Source organism: Rattus rattus, chromosome 10, assembly GCF_011064425.1.
Source record: "Rattus rattus isolate New Zealand chromosome 10, Rrattus_CSIRO_v1, whole genome shotgun sequence".
NCBI classification, from domain to species: Eukaryota; Metazoa; Chordata; class Mammalia; order Rodentia; family Muridae; genus Rattus; species Rattus rattus.
Window position 1 is genome coordinate 18,249,843 of NC_046163.1, and position 16,198 is coordinate 18,266,040.

Below are 16,198 nucleotides of genomic sequence, written 5' to 3' on the forward strand. Positions count from 1 at the left end.
CGGCTCTGAATGGTTAGCTGAAATAAATTGGCGAAGAGCGAGATTGAAGGATGACACCTATTCAGCCATTCATTGTCAGCCGAATCAGCCCTGAGGACTCGTATCCAGAGTGCCCTCATTTTAGCTAAAATTAAAAACATAACCAGAGACTATTATAGCCTGGTTGTTCCTCTCTCCAGCTTTATTAAGGTATAACTGACAGAAAATTCCACCTATTTAAAATCTGAGCAAATATTTGATATAAATAGATAATATGTAATAAGCAATAACGTTGATCCAATGAACATACCCGTAACCTCAGACAGTCCGTAAGTATCTGTATGTCAGTTTTTAAGCTAAAATCACGGTGCTTCGACTATTACAGCTTTGTTAGATAATTTGTGGTACAGTGTGTGATGCCTCCAGAGATGTCCTTTCTAAATTCGTTTGGCTATGGTGTATGTGTGATCCCTATTTATTTGATGACTGATTTTTACCTTTTTTTTTTTTTTTTGCACAACTGCCAATAGAGATTTCATGGGCACTTCCCTGACCGTAGCTCACTGTGGGCCAGGGTTTGACCACAACCATCTTTGAAATGGGATTCAGGAGCTCATTCACTGTTTACAGCTTTAATTTCTTACACAGGCGTTTCATTTTTTTTTCAGCTGGCCAATTTTTTTTTACCTTGCTGCTTAAACATATTTTAAGTAATTCTATAAAAAAAACATTACTGCGCTTACCTAGCAAGCGAAAGGCCCTGGGTTCGGTCCCCAGCTCCGAAAAAAAAGAGAAAAAAAAAAAAAAACAAACCAAAACATTACTATAGTAGATTTTTTTTTTAATTGTAGGATATTCTGTTGGTTTAAAATATGTCACTGATCTTTACTTTTGAACAGTGACTGTGGAACTTGTAACTTCACTACCTTTACTGTTTTCCAGAATTTTTGATGGACTTTTGGTTTTCTTAAACATAAAATTATATCATTTCCCTAACATGCACAAGTCCCACAGTTAATGAAATATATGGCTTAATATGCATTTACCCACATGTGTTCAAACCAGAAATTCAAAAATCTGTATCCCCGGACCAAGAGCCAGCAGCTTTCGGGTCCTCAGGAAGCTGCCTGCTGTTTCTTCTTTGGCTGATGGTGAGGCTGGATTTGTTACCTCATCATTCCGGTCTCTATTCTGTTGGCATGCTGCTCTACCTTTGTGTGCATGGTCTTTTCAAATACCTGTTGTCCGCTTTGATTGGGATGCGTGATTGCATTTGGACCTACCCAGATAATGAGTAGTGTCTTCTCACCTCGAAAATCCTACATTATGTCTTTTCCTCCTAACAATATGTTCACGGCAGACAGGTGCTTCTACTCAATGTCAGTATAATACATCACCCGTCACCTTTAACAAAAGCCTAAATATTTGTAGAATCTACCAGAAAGAAGCCTATGCATTTCAGTCATCGTTCCTGAGAGGAACCAGGTCACCCAGGATTGCTAAGCAACACTCAGAAGCAGCCATGGCGAAGTTCCAAGCAGCTGTCTTATTAATATTTATGGTTCACTTTGGTTATTTTTGAATAACATTTTTAATGTTTCCGTCATTTTCATGTTTGGTGTATACAAAATGCCCACTCTTCGAAACCACGGTGCTCTAATCTGCTTATTCCTTAAGAACTGGACTATTCATTCACAGAACGTTTAAGCACTTTTAAAATTTCACCTGAGTATTTTATAACAGGTGTTCCTAATTACAGGTTCATAACTTCCAGTAAAAAAAAAAAAGATTCAAATCTATTTACCGAAATTTCTTATAGCTATGGCTTGAATTAGCCCATTCCGGTGACAATGTTTTAGGGAATGCTAAGTATGTCCTTAGTGCTTTACCATATACTTTGTAAAATATAAAGCATAAACTATTGTCAAGGAACTACAGGGCTTTAAGGAAACCGGAAGTGATGTAATCTGAACAGACAGGATCTCAGCCAGCAAAGCCCGTGCTCACGTTGCTCACATTATTGTATCCTGACTGCATTTCATTCGTTACATGGAACTTAACATTCAATAGAGAAGTTACTCCCATGAACTATGCCATTTCTTAGAGCAAGTGGACACAGGACCTTGGATCCAGCAGCCATTGGTTGAGTTCATGACTCTAGCATGTGTATAAGTGAACAGACCATTCGTTTTTCATATTGTTGCATACTGTGCCCAGATACTCTAAGCCTCTAAGTATGTAAAAGCTACCATTAGCACACACAACTGAAGCAAGAAAATAAAAACAAAGAAATCTTAAGCTACTTAGCAAGAGGTCAGGTATGGCCTTGTGTGCAGGACATTTTAAAAGATAAGGAAGGTCATTTTGGAGACACTTGGAGAAAAAGTTACTAAGACAGGCCTTCTGCCTGTAAGAAATGAAGAAACAGAAGAAATTAGTAGAAAAGCCAACACACATACACACAGAGAGACATGAACATACATGCATGTACACACACACACATTCATACATGCGTAACGTACATGGGCATGCACACATGCAGTAGGCAAGGGTGGACAGGGGGAAGATGAGCCATGGGTTATATGAGTGGGACTGGCGTGATGTGTCTGTGTAACTGCGTGGGAGTTCTGGTTATGTTAGGGAAGGTCTGTGATTAGAGGAGGGACCCAGAGTTACAGGCATTAAAACCATCAGATAAAATGGCTAAATTCGATATGACAAGAGATAGGGAAGCACTGGAGTTCTTTGAGCGGAAGAATGTCATGATGATGGTGATAGATGATAATTTGCATACATGGCAAAAGGATTTAAAGAATACTAATTAAATGAAATTGGAAACTGAGAAAATATGTGTCTTCTGAAATAGATAATTCAACAGAAAATTCTTACAGTACCAAAAAAAAACATAACCAAAAAAAAAAAAAAAAAAAAAAGCCTTTGCAGGATATTGATTGAACGCATGTCACTTAGGCAAGAGGATATCTCAAACGTGCATTCTCCAACGTGCATTATGCACGCTCTAGTTCTTTGTGCCTTGGACAGCTTATCTATTTACCTCCCTCTAAATAGCAGACACAGTTTTCTGCATGAATTGTTTGTTTATGATGTATAGACTTGAGCAGTGTGATAAACTGAAACTCAAAGAAACGCGGCACTTTTAGAAGTTACTCAATCTTTAATACACATGGCTTAGAATATCATGAATAAGAATGAGTAAAATTAAACACCGGCCAGCGGCAGGTAACTGCTATCATCGTCATTTGTGGAAAACTTATCACGGTCAAAGAAAGCACTTCAATATGCACAAACGTTTGTAAATTGCAATTTGACCCCATTGTATGAATTTCAATAGTCATCTGAAACATTGAAAGAATCCATTCAAAACAATCTCGTGGATTCTAAATTGTGCACTCAAATGCTGTGTTCAGTAAGGTGTGGGCATGGGACAAGATTATTTGCCATAAAAACAAGGAGAAAAGTTGAAGGTAGTTATCAAGAAAATTGTCAATTTTAGGAGGCAGGTAAGGAAAGTTTACTTCTTCAAAGGGAGCAAAAAAATATTAAAGACAAAAATGGTGTGATTATATACATATAATTAGGTATAAAATTAGACTTCCTTGTGGGGAAAGCTGTGTGGAGTTCTTTTGGGATAGAGAAATAAATGTCATCTCCTATTAAAATGAAACAAATGCCTTATTTGGGCAAGACAGCATACATAATTTAATTAGATGCCCTAATATTCTGGAAGATGCCATGAAAGGGCTGCTCAGATTTGGGTACCAATTCTAGCTAAATAGTGTGAACTCTTGCTGCACACATCACAGTCCTCTTATTTCGACGTGGTTGCAAAGTCTGGGGAGATTTCTATCCCTTTAACTTACAAAACAGGACAGACACAGGAGCAAATGTGTGGGAAGCTGACAGGCAGAGAGCAAGCCAGGCGAGCCTCCTATCAGCTCACCAAGGTCTACAGGGATCTGAAAATGCTAAGGGATGCGAGGGGTGTGGCCATGGGGCACTGGGATGGAAGGACAACAGTTCTTGCAATTGAGGCTTTCCTTTGGGCCCGAGATGTTTGATCTTCTTCATGGGTGTTAGCAAATAAGAAGAGTGGCCTGTCATTCTTTGCAAAGCTCTGGATACTTGTGCAAAGCCCCCCTTTTAAGGTGGAAGTCAGAATCGATTGAGGAACAATAGTACACTCGAGTTGCCCTCTCTTCTTAGGGAGTTGTTATGACCTTAAATCAAGGAGACAATCTGGATGTGAAGTGATAAATGACATAGACAGAGTGAAAACACTAATTGAAAAGCTGATCTGAGGACCTTAATGAACATCAGACAGTTCACAGGCACTAGAGAACATAAAACATCAAAGGGACACAGTCATGAGAAATATGCTCAGAGCTATATTCCAAATAGCTGTGGTATTAGAATTGACTAGATTTGTTTCTCCTAAACATGAGAGACCATTTCCTTTAATATAGCCTTATCTATACAGTATATTATATAGAGTAATGATATATAGACATGTGTGTGTGTCTGTGTGTGTGTGATATTATACATCTACTATACTAAAGCCTAGGTATTAAAGTTTCTTGCCATTTTACATACATTTTTCAGTGTCTTTAGTCACATCTTATTATCTCTTGCAATAACCTAATAAAAGAACATTATTCTCACTTTTTGTTTGCCCTATTCATGATATTGGTCAATAGGGCATTCTCAAAAAAAAACCTTTTGTTGACTAACTGGTTCAGTCTTAACAAATAAAATTATTACAAATAATATTATTACAAATAAAATTATTTAGAACTCATATTGTGTCTTTGACAAAGATTAGAGAATATGTATCAGTTTTCTTTAGAAGAAGTTTGACACTAAAGAAGTGAATTGCCTTTTTATCTAAAGCTACACATTAACAATTCCAGGCAGTCGCTGAGACCTGTTTACTTACGGTATGAAGGAGTACTTAGAAAGTGATGGAGAAGCCCTGTACTCTGCCTGTCCGTTTCTATATCCGGCATGTGTCAAGTCTCAGTCATTAGGGCCGGTGTCTTCGGGGCTTGGGGGACAGACAGCTGTCAGGACATGGAACACTCAAAACATAACTTGCCACCACGCCCAAATCTGATGATGTCACCGAAGAAAACTGGAGAGTTATTGTGCGTGCATACCCGAGCTCTATATTACTTCCTTCTTGCTGAAGATCGACTTCACTTTTACTTCATGTTCTTATTGAGCATGATGTGGACTTTCTTTCCTTTGCGGCAGGTACTCTGACCCCAAGCTACATAGTTAGAAGTTTCCATTCCTAACAAAGAAAATGGATTAACTGACTTTTGGCCAAGGCTCAAAGCTAGTCCATGGAGGACTATTGGATAGCCTGAGAGGAGCTGCAATGGGGTTTGCTTTGTTCCTCCCAATTTATTTATGTATTTATTCACTCTACATCCTGTTCACAGCCCCCTCCCTCCTCTCCTCCCGGTCCCACTCTCCTCCCCTTACCCCATTCCCTCCTTCCCTTCTCCTTTGCCCTGGAACTTCAACTCTCAGCAGGACTAGGTGCATCCTAGCCCACTGAGGCCAAACAAGGCAGACCAACTAGGCGAAAGGTATCCAAAGGTAAGCAGCAGAGTTAGAGCAATTCAAGATTTGATTGTTAGGAAACCCACATGGAGACCATACTGCACGTGTGCTGTATGTGTAGGGGGCCGAGGTCCAGCCCATGCATGCTTTTAGGTTGGTGGTTCAGTTCTCTATGAGCCCCCATGGGCCCAGGTTAGTTGACTCTGTAGGTCTCCTTGACCCCTCTGGCTTCCTCAACAGTCCACTCTTCCACAGGACTCCACCCTCCACAGCTCCACCTAGTGTTTGACTGTGGATCTCTATCTGTTTTGGTCAACAACTGGGTGGAGCCTCTCAGAGGCGAGTTACGCTAGGCTTCTGTCTGAGAGCATAGCAGAGTATCATTGTTAGTTTCAGAAGTTTCTCCCACGGGATGACCTTTGGGTCAGTCATTGGTTGACCATCCACAACGGGACTTTCTAGGAGACAGATCTAGAGGGATCCCATAGGTCCAGCGTGTCCATCAGTGTCAGCTGATCACATGGGTATTGAAGCAGTTGAGATGACGTATACACCTCTTAGGATGACTAAAATGCTGTACCTTGCTGCAGTGCAAGTGACCTGCACGACACCCTTCACTATTTTAAAGGATGGGTTTTATTTGCTTCACACATTTTATCCTAAAGAATAGTTCTGTGGCCTCGGCACTCGATTTTTAGATCGTCCCATATTTTCTTCTTATTCTCCTCCAATGCAGACTTGAAACTCAGGCACCAGCATATCTCCCGCCTGTGTCCTCTGAGGTGTTTTCCATAGCTTTCCATGCACTGGGCCGTTCTGTAACGGCAGTGATTAAACAGGCTACTTTCAAAACAGTGGTCATCTCCCGAGGCAGCCAATAAATGGGAGTTTGTACTTTTCTTCACCTCCACTACTTTTAAAGATAATTTAACTTAAAAAAAAGAAATTGACTAAGATATAGTTGATTTTTTTTTATGTGGAGGGTCAGGGAGTGCTTCTACTTTTTTTAAACCTTTGAATCAAGTTTTTGATTATCCCCTTTTATGTATTACTTTGATGAACCAGGAATTTTCCCTCTGCTTTTAAGACAGATGTTAAAATACTACACATGTTCTGGCTATTATTTGCACTGCTTATAGTAAAGCTTTAAATTTTAAGCTTCACTGGTAGAACTTTCTACTTAAATTATTAATCCAATTTAGTTTAAATTTTCATAAGTTATTAAAGTAGATTCCATGTGAATAGCTGATTTTCAGATTTTGGTGAGTCCTAATTCAAGACAGTGCTAATGTGTAGCCTTTGGGTATTAACTTTCTTTAAGTAATGGATAAAATAATTTCTCTCATCCAAGACGAAATGTGGATAGCAGATGCTTTTCCTGGGGCTTAATTAATTATCTCAACATTAGACCACCCAAGAGCTAGAAGTGAAGTTAGAGATGACTGAATGGATGGATCTCAGAACTGCAGTGCTCTCTGTAAAGCTGAACACTTTTCATAGTGGAAACTTCCATAAATACTTGCTGTGGCCCAGATGGTCTGGATTTATCCAGGTTAAGAAGTTCAAGCCACAGACTAATACATTGTCCCTTATGTCTTCTGCTGTGTTTCACTTTTTTTTTTTTTAATGGTCAGTACTTTTTAAAAGTCAGGTAACTGTTAGAGGCTAGCTACCATTGAACAAATTGTCAAGGCAGCTGTTATCACAGGGCCTCAGGAATAGTTTCTAAGACAAGTAAGTAAGTAAAGTAAGTAAAAGAAACCTTTGTCAAATAAAGACCCTAAAAGTAAATATATATATATATATATATATATATATATATATATATATATGTACATGCCTGGATGCCTGGTATTTCTTTCCGTGAGTATGTATAACTCCCAAGTAGTATTTATAATATTTTAGCCTTGCCATGCCATTGAGTCACAAACACATGGGCATTCTTAGACATGGAGAATCTGGACCATTGTAATCAACCCTACTTGTTGTGTCAGAAGAAGCACAAATATACAGAGCGAATGGCAATGAAGAGGTGCTTCATAGTGTTAACCTAAGGATTACACGATGATTTTGCTGTTACCCTTTTCTTTTCTCCAAGTGTCACATTACCTACAGTTTTCCCACTGGCTACACGGATGGAAGATTTATTGTACCTGCCTGCAAGGCTTCTGTCTAGGAAGACAGTGAGTGATCTAAGGGATTGTTATTAACCCATCAAGTCCAGCAGAACACCACACAAATGTTTTAGAAAAGGAGCGGGTTAATTTCAAATTTGGTTTAGGCAAAAACAATTAATACCACACAAAAGATTAAAAGCACACTCAAAGCAAGACCAAAGTACCAGCTTTTGAGAAAGAAGAAACAAATAGCTCAAGAGTTCAAAAATATGTGACCAGAGTTGAAGTTGAACAGCGATAACCTGTAATAGACAAACGGAGTAGCCACCAGGTTGCATGGTTTATGCTGGGGATGTGTGGGGAGGGGAGCAGCTGAGATTTTGTAGATTCAGTTTGTTGGTAGGTGAGGAAAGAATGGGTGAAGCTTTCTGGGTCCCATTCAAAGGTATCCCTTGAAGTTAAGTGAGTGAATGAGAGGCCATATTCTGTCCTTTGAGAGCAGGTTGTGGCACAGCAGGGAGAGAGGGCTACAGTTGGAAAGGAGGAAAATGGAAAAGTCCAGAAAAGTTCTCTCCTTGGGATAAGTGTCCCATGGTTGGCATGGAGCTGGTTTTTAATGTTATGTCCTAATATAAATGCCAGGGCTTTGTTCATGAAGGAAGCCAGTTGACCAGAGACATCAACATCACTCAGGACTTTTACTAGGAAGAGTCTAAGACCATACTTCAGACTATCATAAAAACAGGCAGCATTTTATCATGAGCTCAAGCCCTTCATGCACACAACGATTCGAAGCATTTCTGTATGTGAGTATCAAAGCATGGTGTGTTGACAAGTAAGAATCAAACTCCCACAAAATAATTATCCTTTTGTCTAAAAATGAGTGTGTTGTTAATCTGATGAAGCAATACTGTTACTTTGTGTTGGCTAACTTAATTCTAAAGAAAGGATCTTTCTCTGTAGCTGCTCTCCTATAATCAAAAGGGAACAGGAAGTAAACTTTGCCTCTCAATCAGCTGAGGGTTTGGAACTGAGAGATTAACATGCCAGTTGGTCAGATTGCTTATTTTCTCTATTCTACCTGGTGCCAAGACAGCCACATGAAAATGAAAAATCAAAATATTGTGTTATTGGCTTTGCCCTGCATAAACCATGTGTATATTTGGCTCACTTTCATTGTTTAAATTATTTAACTTTTGCTTACTTGTAAGAAATGTAGTCTTAGTACTCCAGTGAAAATTAAGCCAAGAAAAATTAAAAGCATTTTAGCTATTTCAAGGTAAAAAAAAAAGACTAAGTTTCCCCAAAATATTTGTCATTTAGAATTTAACCAAAGGAAGAGGCTTTGTATGTATGTAATGTGCTTGGCTCATCTCTCTCTGATCTGGCCACACTTCTCAATGTGTGCTTATTGTAAATTCAGACTGGCTGTGACACTTCCTGTTCAGATAGCTCATTTTCATCTGATCTCAATTTTCCCACCCAAGGCTCAGACCACCCATGGCAAACAAACAAAATTACCACCAAGAGCTAATTTTGTAATGAAAACAATTTGAGCATAAATGTGTGAAAGGCAGAAACTTCCATGAATCTTTTTCTTCGGAATGAAAGTTTAGGGCCACGATTTAATTCTTAATCGAGTAAAGTTGTTTGCATGTGTAAAATACGGAATATTCTGTCCTTACTGTAGCCTCAAATGTTGGGGGTACAGAGACATAAAGCTGTTTCTATGTTGTGATTTCTAGATGTCATAGAACTTTCTAGGTTTTGGTTTTCTTGTATTGCTTGGGTAGTGTTTATACCTCTGTCCTGATTGATATTGTATAAATAGGACATGAATGCTAAAGGGCCTTGAGATGTAGTGACTGTAGAAGCACGATAGGCTGTTACTGAAAAGTGTGATTTTTGGGAGACATTTTAGGATTCCCAACACGTTCTGGGCTTATTTGGTAACATGTAACTTAGTATGTCCAATTCTGCCATCAAAGACTTTCATTTTCTAATAGATTTCTTTCTGCATGTTGGTAGCAGAAATTACTGCCTTTAACACACTTTTTTATGGGACTAAGACTTTTTAAAATGTTTGAGTACATTTCAAAAGCACATCCATGTGACTTGGAAATTTTGAGGAAGACATATCATCATTAAATGAATTTATTGGCGTTATTTCTAGTTTCAATGTGACCAATAGAAAACAGAGCGGAGTTCCATATGTCTGGGGACAAGAGATCTAATCCTATCCCAGAACACTCATCTGGAATGGGACAGAGCACGTCAAGGGATGTGAGTTATGCTAGTTATCTAGGTATGGAGATGTCTGGAGAAGAAAGATTTGATCTGAGTTCCATGTCACCCTTGCTCTCTGGTAGACACTGATACTCTCTCTGAGATATTGCATAATTCAAGGAAGAAACAGTAACTTAGATGTCGAAAGGGTTGTGTTCATGGGATTGAGACATCCAAAGGCAAGGGTGTTGTGTGGTCTACGATTTCGGCCGGCAGCCTGTGTGGTAAATGGAAGCCGATCTTCAGTACCACATTGTAATCGACGGCCCTGTGGTGAGTGGGAAACAGAGCTTTTCCTCTTCATCGGATCCCGCACTCAGTCTGCTTTCTCCCAGCACTCACAAGTGCCATCTGTTCACAGGCTGAAATCTGTGGAGTGAAATCCGAAGTCACATAGGAGACTACAAAACACAGATCTGTAAAGAAACCAGAGGAAACACAGTGCATGAAATGAACAAAATAATAGCCTTGGAAATAAAGAAAAAACAGGAATACAGGGCAACAGAAGGAGAACACTTCCAACGACGAGAAGCAGCGAGCTTTAAAATATTTCAGACAGGAAGACTTATTTGAATGATTGAAATTTATAAGTGAGATTTCATAGCCCAGAGGCATTTAATTGACCTATTTGAAAGAGTGCAAGGGGTAAGGACTGGATGCTGAGTTTCCCAGGCTGAGACAGACCTTTTGACCCCCACTTTGAAAGTTTTCTAGAACTTGTTGTCCTACTAAGCATTTCATTTTAAGCATTTGGACCAGTAATGGTGCTTCTAATGGCCAGAACAACACTGTAGACAACATTTAAGCTTCTGTGGCCGTAAGTTCATATGGTAGTATGAGCTTTCTGTAGGGTTCAGATGTCAGCATGATACCGCAGTTGTCCTTACTCTGTGTTACCATTCCTATGTGGGCCACTTTACAGTACAGTCTCAATCTGAACCTAGCATATATTGGTGACAACAGTGAATATCCCATCCCATGATTATGCATAAATATTCCAGTATGTTACACAAGGAAGGAAGTAATCAAGGCAAATGAAGCACGTGGACACCTTGGGAGAACTCCTGTTTTGTCTCTATAGAAGAATGAGAGCTGTACGTGTAATGAGTGACTACCACAGGGTACCACCTACCTTGAGAGCGTTGAAGCTCATTTCCTCAGCTATGAAGTGTGAGCAAAGCAGCAGCTGGCAACTTCAGGTCAACCCCAACTTGTTATTTTTAAGGGCGTGGCCGCTTGTAGGGCAACTGTGTTCTGGTGGATGGCCCCATACCAGTGAATAAGTTGGACTAGGTGTGTTGTTTAAGGCGAGGAAACAACGGAAAAGGATACACACAATGGGCGTAGACTTGAGAGGAGTTAGGCGGGAGACTAGAGGGTGCATATAATCAAATTATATCCTAGGAATCCCTCAAGATAGTAATAAAATGTATTACAAACCTAAAGCTAACTCAGTCGCAGCTGTGAAGGTGGACTAAAGGTGTGAAGTCTTGTTCCGTCCCTGACTTAAAGTAAGGTGTCCGTAAATAACGTAATTACTCATGGGGGCATAACCAATTGGGTAAGATCCTGAAGACGCCATTGTGGAAAAGTGTGAGTTTCTCGTCGAGAAATGAAAGTAAATAAAAGAGACTGGGTTATCCTAAGGACAGACTCAGTGTAAGAGTGACGGGCTCTTAGGAGGTGTTGCCAGGAAGGGCAGGATGAGGTTGCAGCAAGATTGCTTTCACTGGGCTTAACTCGGGCGTTAGTGCTACAAGGCAGGCATTATTGGTCAGGCGCGCGTCGGTACTGAGAGAGTGGGATTTGATGATCTTTACGGGACCTTAACCTTTAAGTCTTGACAAACAGCTCAGGCGTTTTAAGAACCCTGGTGTGCAAATATTCCCTGAATAACTGGAAAATACAGTCTGTTTCCAAGTTTTATGGACATTTCGTGTTGCTTAAAGAGGTAATTAAAGATGGGATTTGAGTGAGAAGAATGTATTTCCTCCTCCTCCTCCTCATTAAAGGACTTAGAGTTCCTGATTTAACTTCTCTGGCATTTTGCTTTTTGATATTTTCTAGCGTTACTTTCCCCTTGGTTTTCTCCAAAATGAACTAAGGACTCAAAAACCTTAATTCTGTTGCTGGTGTCACTAATGAATAATTCAGTATGTTGGTTTAGAACGGCACTAAAGCCTTCTTGGTTTTCAAAATAAAATCAGAAAACTTATCATTGGAAGACCTTGATCCTGTGCTCCTCAACCTGACACATTCTGCAAAGGCATGCAATGATAATTTATTTCTGTCATCACTGGAGCTGAGGGAAAAGCCACAACAACTACATTTTTCTTGAAGGCAAATCACACACAAGATTGCAGGTCAAGGGAGTGAAAAGGGGTGTGTGGGGGGGTGGATCTTGCAAAAGCTGAGCTTCCCACCCCCTCCCACGGTCTCTGGGAGGTGACTTTAGTGGCTCCTAACTGATTCTGTCACTGTGAAATCCTACAGTCATTCTTCCACACATAAAGGACAAATAGGCAGGAGAGGAGGATCTAGATGCTTTCAGTTTTAACTCTTCACCAATAGTAGAAAAGGCAGAATGCCTAAGCTATGGTTCTGTGGCCAATAGGAAGACTGCGTGCCTCTCACATGACTGCCTGTCCCTGCCTTTCGCATGGGCTCTAATTTAGTTCAATTCAGAACTGCAGATAGTACGGTGGAGCAGGGATCCCTGAGCACAAGTGGCCGAGTTCCGAGGGACTTTAGGAAATGCTTCTCCCCCCCTTCCTGGGCATGCAAACAAGGTTCTGCACCTGCACCGCAGTTTGTCCGAGAGAGAAGCCTCTGCCTCGCCTCGCCTCGCCCGCGGGGACAAGGAACTAGAGCAAGAAGCAGCATTTGAAAATTGTAAGTATGCATTTCTTTCCGTCAAGTGGGCTGATTGAAATAGTTTTCTGCCAGAAGCACAAAATACTCGAGGATTTGCCAGGGAATCCTTTTCGGTGCAGTTTGAAAGGTAGCCAAAGGGCAGGGAAGCTACACCGGGAGCATTTGTTGCGTGCCTTCTTCTGTGAAAGATAAAGAATTAAAAAGAAAAGTCAGGCTTTCTGAAGAGTAGCTGTAGGAGGCTCCGCACTGGGACACTGCTCGAGCATGCCGCTTTGTTCATAGGGAGAAAAAAAAAATGAAGGCACACACATATGTACTTAGTTCCCTTCTTTTTGCTCTTTATGTCTAATCAGATTTGATTTGTCCCCAGGAAAAATAAAAGACAAACTTTGCTGACTCCACAGACTAGGGCACCCCACACTTTCCAGACATCTGACAGTTATTATAATTAGCTATGAAAGACGGCTAAAGACACTTGGAGGCAAAATAGCTCTTAAATCTGAACAATGGCTTCAAGCCAGGGCTTTCTTTTGATTCATTTTTGAAGTGTTTTAAATTTTACCATAATGACAGAGACTGAACTGGGTTTTGTGTTTTGCCCACAAAATGTGAAACGAGGTCCCCGGCACGAGTGACGGCAGCTGAAAGTGGCCAGTGTGGAGAAGGAAAAGACAGCTTTCTGTCTTAGGAGCCAGGCCTCCATATAAAGATTTTTTTTTTTTTAAATTCCTAATAGGGTGGGGTGAGGATGTGGGGGGGTGGGGAGGAAGCATGCCGAAGCTTCTTCATAGAAGACTCCTCAAAGAATAAAATAATTTAGAATGCCTTCGTGCTGGAGGAGGCAAGGTTATAGCTAACATCTAAGTTGTATTTCTGGTAAGATTGTTTCCCCCCCTGTGGAGTTTTAAACAGAAGTGACATTCAAAGCAGCATTTTTTTTTTTACATTTATACAATAATTGGAAACAAATGGTAGAAATTGTTCCAGTTACTGCTTCCTTTTCACAGTCAGCTAGGGTAAGCGGTGCATTATGTCTTTCCTTCGAGAATCATCCAAATCCTTAAAAAGTTATGTTTAGTCTCATAAGAAATGAAACTGCACATCAGGTCAGTGTGATTATGACTGATGAGGATTCCGAACAACAAAGACGCTGACAGAAAGAGAGTTTATAAGAACACGCTGCCCTCCCCGTTCTTAAAAGAGAATATTAACTCCATCAATTATTGAAAGGAATTATTCAGAGGCTCCAGACATAACTAATTATGGCTTAGAGAGGTGCCAGGGCTGAGCCTGTGCTGTAATTATAAAAGTCCAAGACGCTAGGAATCATTTTTTTTTTTTTAAGGGAGGCTCGAGCACGACATTTCACATAATCTTTTAAAAATACACCAGTTTTTCTTTGTCTGCTCTCTCCTGTTATCTACACCTCCCCCACTGCCGCCCACTGTGCGCGGAGACACCTGAAGGCTAGACATAATGATCAACAGAGCTCCAGCCTGTCTGGACTCCAGCCAGGTCCCCCCCACCCCCCTTCTACAATCAAGGAGCTTGCACGCAATGCATGCCGAGCCTTTTCCACCACTACGTGCAGATCCGAGATGGAAGTCGTACACATACTGCGGAAAGATTAAAGACAACAATATCCCCTTTCTCCTACCCTAGACAGACTCGATTTTTAACCCTTTCATTACCTCTGAAACCGAAATGTCTCAAGCACTCGAAGGCAGGTCTCCAGGGACCCTGCAACTCCTGCACCATTTCGCGTAGAAGCACACGCCTCATTTGGTGTGGAAATCCCATCTCCACGGATCCTGGCAGGATATTTGAGGATTCACAGTGTGTTAACGAAAAGAAACCGAATTCGCTGGTGGAGGGAACGCATTTTTGAACAAACTTAAGCTATTTAAGATCGAGGGGGCGGAAAAGTCAGAGGGCTGTGGGAAGGTTCCTACAAGCCTCGTTGAGGGCTGCAGAGGGTTTCTGGGGCTGCCGTTCTGTGAGCATCGTTCTGTTTGCCCCTGTGTCTTTTTCTCATTCTCTCTCTCACACACACTTAAGATGCACACATCAGCTAGAAAAACACACCACTCTATCACAACGAACCCAGGTTAGTTGGTGATGTCATCACAGATAAAATTTCGCCTTTGTGGGCAACATTTTCAATCACCTAGACGCCAGCGTCTGCTGGGTGTGTGCCCATAGGAAGTTCAAGTGTTTGCGGGTTAACCAACACCCACAGGAAAGCAGGCTTTTATTCGGAACTATCTCTCTGTCTTTAAGATGTGTTTATGGGGCAGTATGTGTGTGCTTATCATGATATATGTAGTCAGTCAGAGTTCTGTGGCTCTAGGATGCCTTATTAATATGTTGATTGCACATGTCAGAGGTGGCTGAATTTCAATATGAATAGATGAAATGAAAGGCGTTTTAAAATAATTTGCCTCAAAATTTTACAAAAGTAATAGCCATTAAGAATTGGTATTTGTCCTTTGCTATTAATTTTAAATGATTTTTACTATTAAAATTTCTCAAGGAAAGAATCATTTATACAAATGGTTTTGAAGTGATGCCGATTCTTGTGCCTTTGTGAGCATGTATCTGGGTTAGATGAAACTTGGATTCAGTGTTTGTGCAGGAGTTCACTAAGTATTTTTCATTTCTACTTCGTGGGTCATTCCTAAAAAGTCACTCGCCAAACAAGTGCTCAGATCTTTATATTATGCATATTATATTATTTTATTTTTCTTGTATCAACGGGAAGAAAGATTACTTTTACCACACAAGATGACTGAATTTGAGACAGGCATGGAGAAAAATTCTACGGACATCCTACACCTTAGCTATCAAGTTTTGATATGTAACTTATTAATAATATAGGAATTATGATATATTTGCTAGCTCAGACATGTCCAGCATTTGATATACAGTTTTTGTAAGCTTCAAAATTCATTCTTTGTACTTCTAATTTAGAAAAGATTTCCAAAGCACGTGCCTGTGAACTGAAGGATCAGCACAACAGATTTACCTGCCAATGTTAATATGTGATTGTTTGAAAGCAAGAGAATAAATAATTATTGTTTCATTTGATTATTGCCCAGAAAAGCATGCAGTTGAAGAATTGACACATTTTGTACTTATAAAAATAATCTATTCATGTTGACTGGTATTTCTGTGGTGTAACACTCTGCCGTAAACAAGTAAATAACTTTTTCTGAGGTATGACTTTCTATTTTTTTATGTAAACAATCCCTCCCAACGCACGCTGAGGTTCTGACTTGATGAGACATAATTTAATTTCTTTATCCAAGAGAGAAAATGAACAAACTGTTTTTGATTCCACCCTACTTTCTGAAAGC

The 16,198-nt window shown here is 40.2% G+C and overlaps 1 long non-coding RNA gene across 1 annotated transcript in view; it reads left to right on the forward strand.

The window, feature by feature from the left end:
• The first annotated feature begins 12,417 nt into the window (after positions 1-12,417).
• LOC116911003 overlaps positions 12,418-16,198 on the forward strand; it is a 33,454-nt gene continuing 29,673 nt past the window's right edge. The window contains exon 1 of the long non-coding RNA XR_004389295.1: positions 12,418-12,860. This is a non-coding gene — a long non-coding RNA (uncharacterized LOC116911003). The remainder of the gene's footprint in view (positions 12,861-16,198) is intronic.